We start from the raw sequence: 14,959 nt of genomic DNA, 5'->3' as shown, positions 1-14,959 counted from the left end.
ATTCAGGTATGTTTGTGTATGTGTATTACACCATATAGGTGTGTATTTGCTTCTTGGCTAGACTGGTTATCTTTTGCTTTTGAGTTTTGAAAGGGTGTCTGTGTGCTTTCTCTCAGTATTTTGCTAGACTTTAATCCCAGTCGTTTGGTCGTGGTGGCATCAGGCACATCCTCGCTTATCTCTGCTTTTCTGGGATAAATGCACAGCCACTCTGGATCCATCAATGTCAAGGTAACCAGGGTGATGAAGCACAGCTATAGACTGGTGTATTCTGTAGATAGCATATCCTCTGCACCACAATTGGTTGGTTCAGTGGTTTTCATTTATTCCTTTGTATTTTTCTATTTTAACACATCTGACACATGAAAGGGATGCTGATGAGGTAAGTTAGGACTTTTGAGCAAGGAACTGGCTAAAAAAAAAAATCACAGTTAAAGAGAGTAAAAATGATTTGGATAAAACTAGTAAGTTTCTGTGTCCATATGAACCTGATTAAATACTGGAAGACAAATGACTGGAGAGAAAACATCTGCTATAACATCTTTGCAATGAAAAATAACTAAATAGAGCATTAGCCTACAAAATTAAAAGGTGTTCAGGTTTAAAATAAAACTTGCCATATAAAAGGTAATAGATTAATTCTATTGTAATGTAAACATTAATTACTGTTGGTATTATGCAGTTTTCTGCAAGAATCATGGTCAAAGGTTTTTCATGGGAAGATGTAAACATATATTAAGTCAAGAATGTATAACCTCCTAAGAGCATGTTTGGTACTTAAACACACCATTGGAGTTTCCTGAATCTTCAAGAACTTCCAAGCTCCACAGTGAGAGACATTTAGAGACATAATTTATGGTATATATGCATTATTAGTTAGTTTTTAGACAAGCAAGCTGATGACAATGGGTTTGTAGTGGACAGTTGGTAATACTGATGTATTTTTACAGCACAATTAAGCTATACGGATGCAAAGGAACAATGAAGCAAATTTAAAATGGAAAAAAAACCAAATATGAAGTTACATCAGTCAGAAACACAAAACCAAGCAGAGAACAACCAACAAACAAGACTGGAAGAGGTTGATTGGGGGAAAACAAACAAGTGAAAACAATGAAGGGTGGAAATATACAAAACATGAGACTAGGGTAAAGAGAGAGTCTTTTGCTCTCAACAAGAAGACCAAAGAATTGTCAACAGTCAGTAAAGCAGTCTGTCATGAAGCTGACAAAGTAATAAATCAGAGAAATAACTAAAATGTTGTGTCTCAAAATCATGTTTGGTGCATTGTTAAGAAGCAATAATGTACAATTGAATGTATATATCAAAACATTGTGGCCTCAGTGCTCCATACTACAGTATTAAACATAAGCAAGTTTCAGTCAGATTTACATAAACATAGTAATGAGTGTATGAGTGAATGCATGTTCTTTTTTATTTACTGGCATGATCAATTTAACAACTCACAGATAAAAACTGCTCTTGAATCTGGTCATTCTGGCTAGGATGTTCTAGTACTTTCCAGATGGCAGAGGTTGGAAAAGTAAGTGGCTGGGGTGTGTGGGGTCAGAGGAGATGTTGCTGGCTTTCGTTAGACATCTCTTGTTAAAGATGTCTTGAATGCATATGAAAACAGCTGTGGTGATATGCTGGGTAGTGTTTACCTCCCTCTGTTTGACCTTGAGTACATGTGCAGTGGTGCCTCAACCACCAGACCATAATGCAGCTGGTCAGGATGAACCCCACACTGGATCTGTAGAAGTTGCAGACAACCTGTTGTGGAAGGTTAACTCTCCTCAGCCTTTAGAGGAGGTTGAGGCATTGTTTGGCCAGGTGAGTGAACTGTGCCAAGGAATGGTTTAAGATTTCTTTGAAGGTGGCAGCCAGTTTGATGCCACACACTTTCAGGAACCAACCTGGGATGCCATCTGCTTTGCCACTCACTGCTTTCTGGGTTGACAGTGCTGTCTTCACCTCATCTGTAACCAGTATTAGTGTAAGCTCTTCTGAGGAGGCAGGCAATGCAGCGTTAGTTTGTTGACCCTGAGAAATGGTCTCAAAATAGGTTTAGAAATTGTTCAGTCTGGCAGGGAAGGAGGCATCTATGATCACAAAGATTCATGTTGGTGCTCAAGCAGGCTGCAATATTTGTGCTTTATTTTTTGCAGCCCTGATGCCAGCCTTTAGGTATGTTTTTGGCAGCTTTAAGTTCATTGCTGCTGCCAGATTTGAAGGCTGAATCTCATGTTTTCAGCAGACTTCAGACTTCACTGTTCATCCATCGATTTTGGTTTGGAGGTGTATGAAATTGCATTGTTTAAATCACATCACCTACATGCAGTATCTGGTACTGTAGCACTGACTACTTAAACTACTTCAGGCCACAATTGCACTGTTCTCAGTGTGGCTTTAACCTGTTTCAGAAGCTGTCAGTATGTCGGCTTCATCAATAGAGATATGAGGTTACTCTTACCGGATGGGGGCAGGGGGTAGAATGCAGCTGTATGGTCCAAGTGGTGTGACGTTAGCACCTCTAGCATCTGGTAAGCTATGAATCTGGTATTCTGCTATGAAGCCAGAATTCAGTACAAATAAAAACACAGCAGTTCTTGGTTTGGCAATCTGTCATTAGCCCAAGTCTCAGTTTATCCAGCTTGTTTTCAAGTGATCACACAACAAGTAATAAGTCAGGAAGCGGTATCCTGCTTCCTTTGCTTCTGTTTATGTTTACATGGCATCTGCAGCATCTTCCGTTCGAAGGCATGGCCACAATCGACTTCAGGCCTCTGTGGTGAATGATGACCACCATAGGCTAGAGAAACAGTACTGAGTGTTAAGACCTTACATTGTTTTCTGATGTCTTGTAAGTCTAGTAATGTTTTTTTTCCAGATCATGTAGAGGAAAAAAATATGGAATCACCTTGTAATTTGCAAATACTGGCAGAATTTATCAAACTTTTGGACTTGTTAGACTTGAAAACATGGCCCCAACAAGAGTTATCAACTGAAACAATGGAATAGATTATAAAACTCATTCACAAACAAAATCCAACAAGGAGTATGGATAAAGATGTTGGTTATTCTCAAACAGCTGTGTCTAACATTTGGTGCAAGTATAAACAAAAATGGAATGCTATAAAAGCAAAGCACAGTGGTTGACCAAGGAAAATGTCAAAGCATCAGGACAGAAAACAAAGCTATATGCCTTGAAAATAGAAAATACACAAAACAAATGAAAAACAAATGGGCAGAGAACAGGAGTCAGTGTTTATTATAGTAAGAAATCAGCTGAATGAAGTGAAATTTACATACAGAAAAGCCAAATGAAAACCAGCACTAACCCCTTAAACAGAAAGAAACAAGGTTGCAATGGGCTAAAAAGGAACAATCATGGTGTGGATGATTGGAAAGTGATATTCAGTGATGAATTATGAATCTGCATTGACCAAGGAGATAATGCTGGTTCCATTTTAATGAAAACAACCAAATGTCCACACTCATTTATGACATGGATGTAATGCATGTAAGATAAAAGACCAGGGGAGATAGCAATTATTACCTCATTAGTCAATGCACAGTTGACAATATGTCAACACACATTGACATGGTGGACAATTTTCTCCTTGCATCAATAGACAATAGGTTTAGTGATGGTCATGTAATGTACGACAGATTAAACAGTGTTAAAGCATTTCTTCAAGAAAGGCATATCAGCTAAATAACAATAACCAACAAACACTCCAGATCTGGGTCAAAATGTATGGTGAAAATTTTAAAAAACTTGTCCATGACAAGGCTCCATCCTGCAAAGCTGAGCTATCAACCACTATTTAGAGAAAGTTGGAACAGACATGTGTAAAGCTGCTTTGTGACAATGGCTATTGTAAAAAGCACTATATAAATAAATTTGACATTGACATGCAGGCCAGCAGCAATTGAATCAACAGGTGTGACAAGAAGCCCATATGTCTGGTGAGGAACAGATGCAAAGACCAAAATTTATTACTACAACATCAACATTTGTTACAATAGCCCATATATAACAGAACTCCAAAGAGACATAGTGCGATGCAATATGCTCCTGGACTTTTGCCAAACAAGATGTTACCCTCAGACTGCCACAGTCCAAGCACATGCAATCACTCACTGGATACGTCAGCACCAGCAAACCACTCCATCTGCACTGTCATCTGTTTCCTCTCTCTGGGACTGGGGCATGAGCACAGCATCTATTGATTTGTTAATGTAAAGTGGCACTTCACATGTCCATGACAGCAAGGCATTTTTAAGAAAGTGCTGAGACACAGCAAATGATGATCCCAAGCAGACTTCAGCAGCATGGTACTCATGTAATTTGGTGTGCTCAGACTGCACAGATCAGTAACATATGATGAAATAGATTAAATACTTGAATGCTAAATTAGAGTGCATTAGAATGCATTAGTATGTTTTTCCCCATCATCATTGAACAGGATGTGAGGGCAGAGAAGGAATTTCCAGTGTATACCAATTTTAAGAATATCTAAACAAAGATTGCTGGAACAAACATGGATACATCTCAACTATTCACCTATGTCAATTAATTAAATGGTGCAGTTTAGATAAACTGTGCCCTTTTTATAAACTATGTCTAAACTTGGAGGAAAAACCAGAGAGAGGATGAGGATCTGTTAATCAAGATATTTAAAACACCTGAATTCCATGTGCTTTTAGACACCTTCCTTCTTCACACAAGCTTGCTCTATGTGGTGCTGATGGTGCTGTCACCTGCTGTCTTGGCATGGTACCTACAACAGGTATTCTGACTACACAAACTGCAGTGGAACTAGTGTTTCAGGAATCATGTGTTTCAGGAGCAGATATTGTTCCTAACATGTCTCTCAAAGCAATTACTAATGATGAGGATAAGTGCAGTAGGACATCAGTCATTTTAGCAGGTTACTTGATTATGCTTGGGCATGGATTGTTTAAAGCAAGCAGACAAGTAGACAAGGGGAAATAAAAATTGTCTTTAAGCACACCTGATAAGTGATCTGTGCATGTTTAGGGGAGGCATCTGTGGATTCCATCCAGTCCTTGCCAGGATAAAGGCTGCATGGAGACTGATAAAACACTGTTGACAGCTGTGATGGGGGATTTCACTGAGAGATCTGTGTTATTTATTTCAAAACAGTTATAGAACTCATTCAGGAGCGATGCTGATCAGTTTGGTGTTTGCAGTTTGTGCCAGAGGCTCCAAACCATGCCATTGTAGAACTTCTCTTCCATTTTCGCTCTTTATATACATTCAGCTAATTTAACTAATAGTCCTTACAGAGAGCATAGCGGTAATTCTTGTATTCCTTTGTATTTTCAGGGGCAAAAACGGGAGTTTGGCAATTTATGACTCTTTGGACACTGGACATAATTCATGGTTTCTGGTTGGGATGGATCCAAATAGTTTTGATCAGCACAACATCCTCTAAACACTTTCAAATAAATCTTGTAACTAACAGAATAAGTAGCTAGTTATATTCATAACTAGTGGCAGAGTGAATCATTTCCAGTCTACATGATCAAAACAGTCCCAGAATGTGTTTACTGGTCAGTCCAGCACGGTATTCTGCTCTTCTTCTTATAGAGGGAGGCAGTAGCATTTCTGAGTGATCTGATTTGCCAAATAGAGACTGAAGGAGGGCTTTATAGAGATTTCAGAAGAGAGAATAATGGTCGAGTGTTTTACAGATGTGCTGACAGTGTTTGATAGTTTTCTCTCACCCATCCTTCCCTAATTTTACAACAAAATCTAGCACATCTACCTGACTCATCATCTTCTCTCTGATTCTGGTGAACTGAATATTCTCCTCCTTCCAGATTTAAGTGTCACATTTGAAACTCATTATATTAACATCAAAGCACTACCTTACTACCAGCTTTACTCTCTGGTATCAAGATCTCAAACAGTGGATGAACTTCCTAAACTTCCTAAAATTAAATCCTGACAAAACAAAACTTCTACTTATTGGTTCTAAATCCAAAATCTCTGATTGTAAATTCAGTCTGTGTAGCGTTGAGCGGTACGCATGTGCTGAAAGGAGTGAGATTTAATAGGGGCAAATCCAAAATCAGAGTTGTTTATATGGTCCAGGGTCATAGAGCTGACATGGAGAGTACAAGGAAACATGATTAAACAAAACCAACACACGAAGGCACACACGGGGAGCAGGCTAGGAAACACAAAGGCTAAGATAAACACAGACATGGAGTACAAAGAAACAACAATAACTAAACACGTTCAAACAGTCCAAACATTCAAACAATGAAACCATAAAACAATGAACAGCCACGACCAAGGCACACAACAGGGTTTAAATACATGAACTCGAACTGAGGGACAGGTGTACGCAATCAATGTGAGGACAAAACGAAACTATGGAACGGAACTAAACACATGACAGGGAAAACACGGAACATGGAGGGACTGATTGTGACAGTAACCACCCCCCCCCTCACCCCCACCCACAAAGCATGCAACACCGGGGCTCGCAAAACAAGAAACACGAAAACCAAAACAAGACTAGAACGAGACACCAACAGGAACAGAACAGGCAAGACGCGGAGCAGGGACAGGACCCAGACGCAGGAGCATATGACTACAACTTTAAAGTAGCAGAAGGTAGCCTGTAAAAATAATGTTATTGTCATATTTGCTAAAACTGTCCCTGTGTCCTGACATATACATATGTATATGTGACGTATAATCTCCCCTGGTGCCACCTAGTCTTACTAATTGCATTTACAAGAATCCACTGCGCTAGTATCAAAACAACCAATCATACCTGGGAGTGTCAAGATAGCTAAGCCTAAATCCACTGTCTTCCCAGTCCTACCCATTGCATATTTAATAGCTAAATAAGCATGATAAAACTGATACTCGTCACCATCTATATCAATCGATCCAGTACAACAGTATTGCCAATGCATGGACCAGCACCACAAAAAGGATGATAAAATATGCTTTTACTCATCAAAGTCCAATTTCACAGCATTGCCCAAATGATTCCACTGCTCTCATGTTTTGCAATCCTCTCAGGAACGTTTCAGATCTTTGTAACCTGTCCTGGTCCAAGTACCATCTCCACTAAACAGGAGACCTGCAAAACGATGTATTCTTTTGTATGCTAGCTAGCTAGCTATGTTATCCATGTTTTCTTCGAAAACTACCCAACATTAAACTGGTGGTAGTTTTATCACGAGTATGAAAGATGATATTATACCATGGCTTTTTGTCTCCAGAGCACTTTAATTTGAATTTCTCCACCCAACCTGTGCCAGAGTTTGATATTCATTTAGTTTATTTTCTCAGGTTTCCTGGCATTAGATAGAGAGTACACTGTGTGCAAATTGGCTACCGCTTGTCATCGGTGTGTGAGTGTTTGTAAAAGCTGATATCTGTCTATAAAGCGTCATTGAGTCTGAGAAAGCCGCTATACAAATGTAAATAATAATAATGATAATAATAATTAACTGATTGTAAAAAAAGTTAACTGTCAGTAATTAATAGCTGACTGTATTGATTGGTTCTCTGTCAGAGAGACTCAGAGACACAGACAATCAACTCTGAAATATGAAATAGCATTGCAGTTGTGCTACCAGAGAAATTAAGAGAGAACAAATTCTAGTAGAAATGATATGCAGTTTAGAAAGGTTCTGTATTCTTAGATAATAAATTATAGCAGATAATAATTTGAAAGTTAGCCTAATAATTATTTGTTTCCACAGTTGTTTATGGTGACAATAGGTGGGGCTAAGCCCACCTGCCTGTTATGACCAACTGCCACTGTAAACAACCAACCACTCCTGACAAACAAAACAAAAAGCTTTTTTAAAAATATAATCACTTCAGAGGATTAAAGGCCTTATTTAGTACACTGTAATGGTTCACCTTGAGTGCATAAATAATGAAGACAGGAGAGGTCTTATTCATGGTATTTAGAAGAAGTAGATATATTCTGATAACAGACTACAATGTCAATAGAGCCTATGTGTTATACCCTTAAGAATAAGAAAATGTCTGTTGAGGAAAAAAAAGCCATTAGCACATCTGTGATGTCATTGCTTTCTGTCTATCAACTAAAATCATAGGAGTGTCTTTACAAAGGCCTTAATGGATGAGTGTGACTCTCATACTTGTTTCTGTCAGGCTTCTTGGTGTTTCAGGGCACACTGATCCTAGATAACAGAGCTATCCATGCCTCCAGGAGTCTACACACTCATTTGATGTTCAACATCCTCAGGGTGCCCATGATGTTCGTTGACACCACACCATCAGGAAGGGTGGTCAACTGCTTCACAAAGCTACACAATTTTTTTTTTTCTAGCATTGAAGATTATGCCCATTTTGCCCATTTATAGACATTAACTTTCTTTTCATTTTTGTTCAAAAAAACGTTGGTGTTTTTATGTTTTTCGAGCATCTATGTCTTAAATATCACACACGGGTCTTATTCTTGGGGTTCTTGCAGGTGACACCAGCAGCTGCCAGTGTACCTGTTCCTTTTGCCTCTGTGTGAGCTGCATGCTTTAGTAGTAGTGCGGTCCATTAGTGATATCTGTTCTCCTGCAGAATATGTTTACAGTGGATGAGATGAACCCCAGGTCTGTCTGCTGGGTGTGCTCTGTACCCTGTTTGTCATCTGCCTTGTCACTTTGCTTCTCACTGCAATCATTGTGCCTCTCATGGTGGTCTACTACTTCATGCAGGTAATACTGTAGCATCAGACTACAAAGCAGCCTGATATAGAAAGTGTCTTGACCTCATTCCAGTAAGACCTCACATTTTTAGGTTCTAACACAAGCTGAACACAGACAGTCCCATTTATTCCCTCCTAGGTTTTTTAGTAGCACTGGGCACTAAATAATAAAGTCCATATGCACCACAGTCAGGCTGAATCATTGTCACATATAAAAGCTTTTCTCTTCTAATGTCATCTTTCTAAAGCTATTTTCTGTAGGTTTTAAATGCTATTTGGTAACAGCATTACTATGCTGGAATGAAAATCTGTTATGTAGAACAGCTGCAAGAGTCCTGCCCATTTCAAAATGTTCATCAGTTCTGAGCCAATCACAAGTGTGATTCTCACATTGCAGAGGTCCCATGTGGCCACATCTTGGCAGCTGAGGCAGCTGGACTCCCACTTTGGAGAAACAGTTGATCAGTTCATAAACATAAATATCGTGTACTATTTCACAATGCTACACTACTCCAAGTCAGCTGTTTCATATACAAGATTGGCCTAATAATTTCGGTAGTTTCTCTAAAACTGCATAACTATCCCTCCCATATCACATTTTTTATGGATGTGTGGTCATAGTGGGATAAAGGGTTTGACTTTAATAATGCTTATTTTGTTAACAACATTCAAGATTGTGGTTTGCTGGAGCCTTGCATGAAGTTGGTTTAACTCCTGTGTTTCTTCCTTTGTGGTGCTTTTAGGCTCCGTGGATCACAGGGAAACGCCCTTCAGCTGACTGGCCAAGCATGGGTACACTTTGAGGACTACAAGGTCCATAACCAAAGTTCCATTACCTAAGGTCTGTTAGCAAGAAGTTTTGGCTCGATGGCCTATGCCATTGATATGATATCTCGATAAAAGCCTTATAGCACTTGGGTCTCAAGAGCAGGGAAAAGTGTCAACACACTTCTGAGTGTAATCAAAAAGCACAGATAGTAAGGGGATGTTTTTAATTCAAGAGGCTATGGGGGGCACTCTGTCAACAAGAAGAAACAACAGAGATGAGGAAGGGTTGTTTCATGCAATTTGAGAATGGGTTGTAAATGAAAAGCAAGCTCTGATATTTTTGAACTGTCTTGGGTAGTGGGGGAGAAGTTGCTCTGCAAATCCAAAGAAATAAAATGCCACTGTAAAGGCTCTAGAAGGCAACAGACCTCACCAGAACAAGAGACAGGTTGCCCATTGAACACTGCTTGCTTACATTGATCACATTAATCCTTGGGAAAGAACACAAGGTGTTTTGTAAAATCCAAACCATTTTTTCTCTTCTTTTGATCAAGTATGTTGTAAAATCAATCGTCATCAAAAAAATCCAGTGACCAAAGAAAAAACACAGCTCTTTTTTTTATTCTTCTTTATAGCTTCATAGCTTCTTTCATGACGGCTACTGTAGCCTAAATGTGAAGAGCATACACATTTTAATTATATTACAGACAACAGTTATAATTATTATAATTAAATTACAATTGTTAGTCCAGGAAATCAGCTGGCAGTTTTGACAGTGGCATGAAGGGGGAGGCCAGGAGCCTCCAGACACCTCCCACTCAATACGTTCAGCCACATCTGTTGGGCAGATGATGTGGCATAGCTGCCAACAGTCCAGTGTCTTCCTCATCTTAATTGCTTCTCTTGTTCTGCTCCCATTTGCAATACATCAGTTCTTTCCTCCTTTATCCCTTCCAAGTTGATGGGATCATGTCTAAAATTGTGTGTATATATATACACACACACACACACACACTATTTGATGTATTATATATATATATATATATATATATATAAATATAATGAGAGAGAGAGAGAGAGAGAGAGAGAGAGAGAGAGAGAGAGAGTACTGTAACGTTGAGCAGTATAGGGGCAAATCCAAAATCCATGAGTACATGAGTAAACAAAATAAACACACATGTAGGCAAACAGGGGAATCAGGCTATAACTAAGTCTAGGGAAAACTCAGGGCTAGGAAACAGAGTACAAACCACCAACCATAGGAACTATACATACAACCTTTCAATTGAGCAGCAAAAACACAGGGTTCAAGAAGTGGTTTAAATACATGAACCTAACGAGGGACAGGTGTGGAAAATCAAACGAGGGGAAGAGAAAACGAAACTATGGCATGGAACTAAAAAAACACAAAACAGGGAAAACACGGAACACGGAACACGGGAGGGACTGATTGTGACAAGTAAATTTTCCACAGGTTGCACATTTAGAAGAATAGATTTGTTAAAATCTCAGTGTCTTGTCAAAACTGTGTCAACACTCATATTCTAAGTGAACTTTTCCATAGCCATGTTTTCTGTTCCAACAGGAATTTTAAATGTAGATGGGTCTCCTGGAAGTCCTCAGTTATTTAGTGTATGGTCAACTTCAGCCTCCTTTAATATTCCATATCCTAAAAATTGGGAGAGAATATAATTGCTTGAGTAGAACTGTTCTAAATGTCTAGTAGCAAAAATGAACCACTCAGAGGTTCAGATACAAACATGTCAAAACTGTCCATAGGCAGAACTATATTTTGTTCATTACAAGACTTTTCATTCATTGTTATGTTTCCTTACTGCAGTCCTACATACATGTTCGCAACTGTTGTATGTCTCCTTTGTTTTTTACTTCCTTTGAAGTCCTCTCTGATGTGGCTAATCTGACCTAATCTAACCTAGATTAGTCTATTGTCTTTCATATTCTAAACCACAGGTGTTGTTAGGGGTTTTAGGGTCTCTGGCTACTTCAGTGTCATGCCTTTTGGTGGATCTCTAATTTGCAGATTGGCATTGTGGGTCGCACCAGATATGAAAAGTCTGACCGACTGTTCTGCATCATTGAGGCAGCTGAGGAATGAATCCTCATAGACGGGGTGAACATTGCCATCTTGGGCCTCCATGACCTCAGGAGCAGACTAAGCAAACTAAGGTGATTCTTTGATGTTCTATCTAACTCCAGCTCTGATTTGATTATTGTTTAAGTACATCTGCATTTTCTGTCATTGCACCTGCTTGTGGATGCTGTAGACATTCAAATAGAGGTGTTCCTGTGGGGGCATGTGTTGAATAAAGCAAGTGAATGTGCTACCCTGCTGTGGAAGGCATTAAGACCAGCATCTTGTACTTTTTAACCAACTAAAAACTATCCTAGAGAAAATAATCTTATTTTCTCAAAGGTTCCTGTAGTCTACATTTTTGGGGGCATTTTTTTCTCTTTTCTGGCAGGACCCAATGCTGTTCTCTGAGATCTGTGGATGAATTTGGATCCGTTTGAGAAGTCCATTGGACTGTTTGCACTTGTGTAGCATGTTGTCTGTTGTTGTTTTTATGTTGCACCATGGACCTGGAGGAACATTTTCTCATTTTTGTTGTGTACTTGTATATAGCTGAAATGACAATAAAACTTCTTGAACTTGAATTTGAACTTGTTTAGTAATGAAGAGATCTGTAGGGAGTCTGGTAGCAGGGCTTCAACATGAGGTGTCTGGGTTTCTCAGGTTGGTTTGCACAGTAAACAACCTTTAATTCAGCAGTTTCTGGCCATTTGCAATCAGGCATTAGAAGTCTACAGATTTAAATTGTGACGCAGAGGTTAAGCAGAATGCGGGGACGAGTCACAGAAACAATAACACACATTTATTTTTGCGCATATAACATACACGCCGTAGCATGCATGCTAACTGGCTCAAACACCAACAACATCCACGATAAGACAAGATATATACAGGCACGATAATGACCCAAAACAAGGATCAGGTGAGAAACACGAGAGGGTGTGACCATGCAGATGAACCCACACACACGTAGACATTTGAGGGGGGAGGGGCCATACCATGACAGACCCCCTCCCCAGCGGCGCAAGTCCTGGCGCGCCAGGCTATCGGTTGCGGCCCTGAGAGTAACGGCAAATGGCAAGGCAAGAGGGCCAAATGACCCGATACGGGCCAGCGAGAGGAAGGACAGGGACCAGAACAACAACAGACACAGGGACGCGCACACTAATGGTGAAGTGCACAAGCTGTTTTGCCCATTTCTGGGGCAGGCTGGTGCTGCTGCCTTTTTGCCTCTATGAGGCTTAGGCGTAGGCGCATGCACTCTGGGGCTAGGGGGAGTGTCTTCCTCTGATGACAATGACAATGCCTCCTTGCAAGTCACCCAGGGCAGCTTGCTTGCTCCGAAGCGGCGCGCCCTGGGCAGAGCCTTATATGGAGCCTTGGGTGCTGGAGGCTCATCGCTCTTGTAGTCTGCAGTTATAAGAGGGAGGGCCCCTATGGAGGACTTCCTCCACCTCCATTGATGGGTCCTCCTCACAATCAGACTTAAAGTCCGACCGCAGACTACTGTCGCTGTGCTCCTCCATCTCTCCACTGTCCGTGTAACCCTCATGTGACGCAGGGGTTAAGCAGAATGCACGGATGAGTTGCAGAAACAATAACACACATTTATTTTTGCACATATAACAAACACGACGTAGCGTGCAGGCTAATTGGGTCAAATACTGACAACATCCACAGTAAGACAAGAGACATATATACATGCACGATAATGACACAAAACAAGGATCAGGTGAGAAACACGAGAGGGCGTGACCATGCAGACGAACACACACACATGGAGATGTTGGTGGGGGGCGTACCACGACATAAATAATCTGAATTATTATAAGAATTTTAGGTTTTATTAATTTCATTACTTTTCCTGTTTTTTGTAGATTAATTTTTTTTTAGTTTAAATCATACCATATGTTTTATACAAAATTGTGGTGTAGACTGCTTGCTTGTGTTTTCTATTAACAACAGTCAGACCTTCTTTCTAGCCAACTCTCAAAAGATTCTTGTAAACATCTGTTAATTTTATTTAAAGAGAACAATGAGTAGCAGTACTGGTTGTCTTGGAGCTACAGTGGTTGTTTTGGAGATATATGTATATTTGGAGATAGATGGAGCTGTAATTCTGTTTTCCATATGTTGCGTTTTCCATATATTGCTGCTATATGTTTTGTTACCTCTTTAGCTTTTCATTGCTAAAATAGCAAGCAAAGCATTAATGTGTGAGTGGCCGTGTGTGCTTCATTGCAGAAGCAGCTGCTGTAGTAGCCTAATCCAGTATATCTTTATCTCGGGACACAATAGATGGTCCATATGTTTGCTCAAACCCATTTTCCACTGTACCTGAAGCAAGCCTTTAGTAAATAACTGATATAGGCATACTAGGAGCTAGGATAGAACAAAACTGTGGTTTGGCTGGTGTGTTCCTTGGACTAGAATGAAAAACTGACCTCACCCATGTGCTGTCCTTCTCAGCATGGGTCAGCTGCCACTGCCTTACCTTACCAGAGTATCCTGATCCTGGATGAGGTCAGGGCCGCCATGGACCTGGAGACATACAGCCTGATCCAGAGCGCCAACCGGAATGGGTTTGCCCACTGCACCATGTTCACACACACCATCCTGGACAGCTCATGGTGAGAAGGGGGAGATGAGTCATTCTGCTTTTTTGAGCATGATTAATGTGAAAAAGTTGTCCATACCAGACTTTACTGATGACATTTCTCTTTAGGATGGCCTTAACCTTACTGCAGGGCACTAATGCTGTCTGTTACATGATTGCATCCAAACATATTGAGACCTGAACATAACATAAAGATTCCACTTTTACTGGCAAAGTTGAGATCCATTTCTCACGTTTGCTATGTTGTAGTTGTTACAGACCATTACCTATACTCTCAGCATCCACTCAAAGGTTCAAGAAAAGCAAGATGGTTTATAGATGTGAGTCCCATGGCACTAATGGCTCTTCTTGCGAAAAGTGCTCATCATCTGTGGCAACATCATCTTCAGCATGTTGAATGCTCATACAGTTTGGACCACATTTTGTTTCATTTGTGCAGGGAATTGGCCAAACCTGTAACGCACTGTAAACGCTTTTGTATTTGCGTCCATGCATGTGTAGTTTTTGCCTACATGTTTAGAACATGTTTTGAATTACTGGAACCTAACAATTTTATCTTCAAAACAAGTGTTTGATGCATGTTCAGTGCTGCATTTCCAATAAAGCTATATTTCAACTAACCAGCTCTATGATTCCACAAGACCCATATATTGTTGCTGTCATAAGAAGTTGTGTTTTTAAAAAATAGAATTTTTGGGAGAAGAAACATTTTTAACATCTAATGTATTTCATCTAACATCTACCAGTGTA

Source organism: Electrophorus electricus, chromosome 5 (genome assembly GCF_041902795.1).
Source record: "Electrophorus electricus isolate QZ-2024a chromosome 5, ASM4190279v1, whole genome shotgun sequence".
Lineage (NCBI taxonomy): Eukaryota > Metazoa > Chordata > Actinopteri > Gymnotiformes > Gymnotidae > Electrophorus > Electrophorus electricus.
This window is presented reverse-complemented; position numbering follows the sequence as displayed.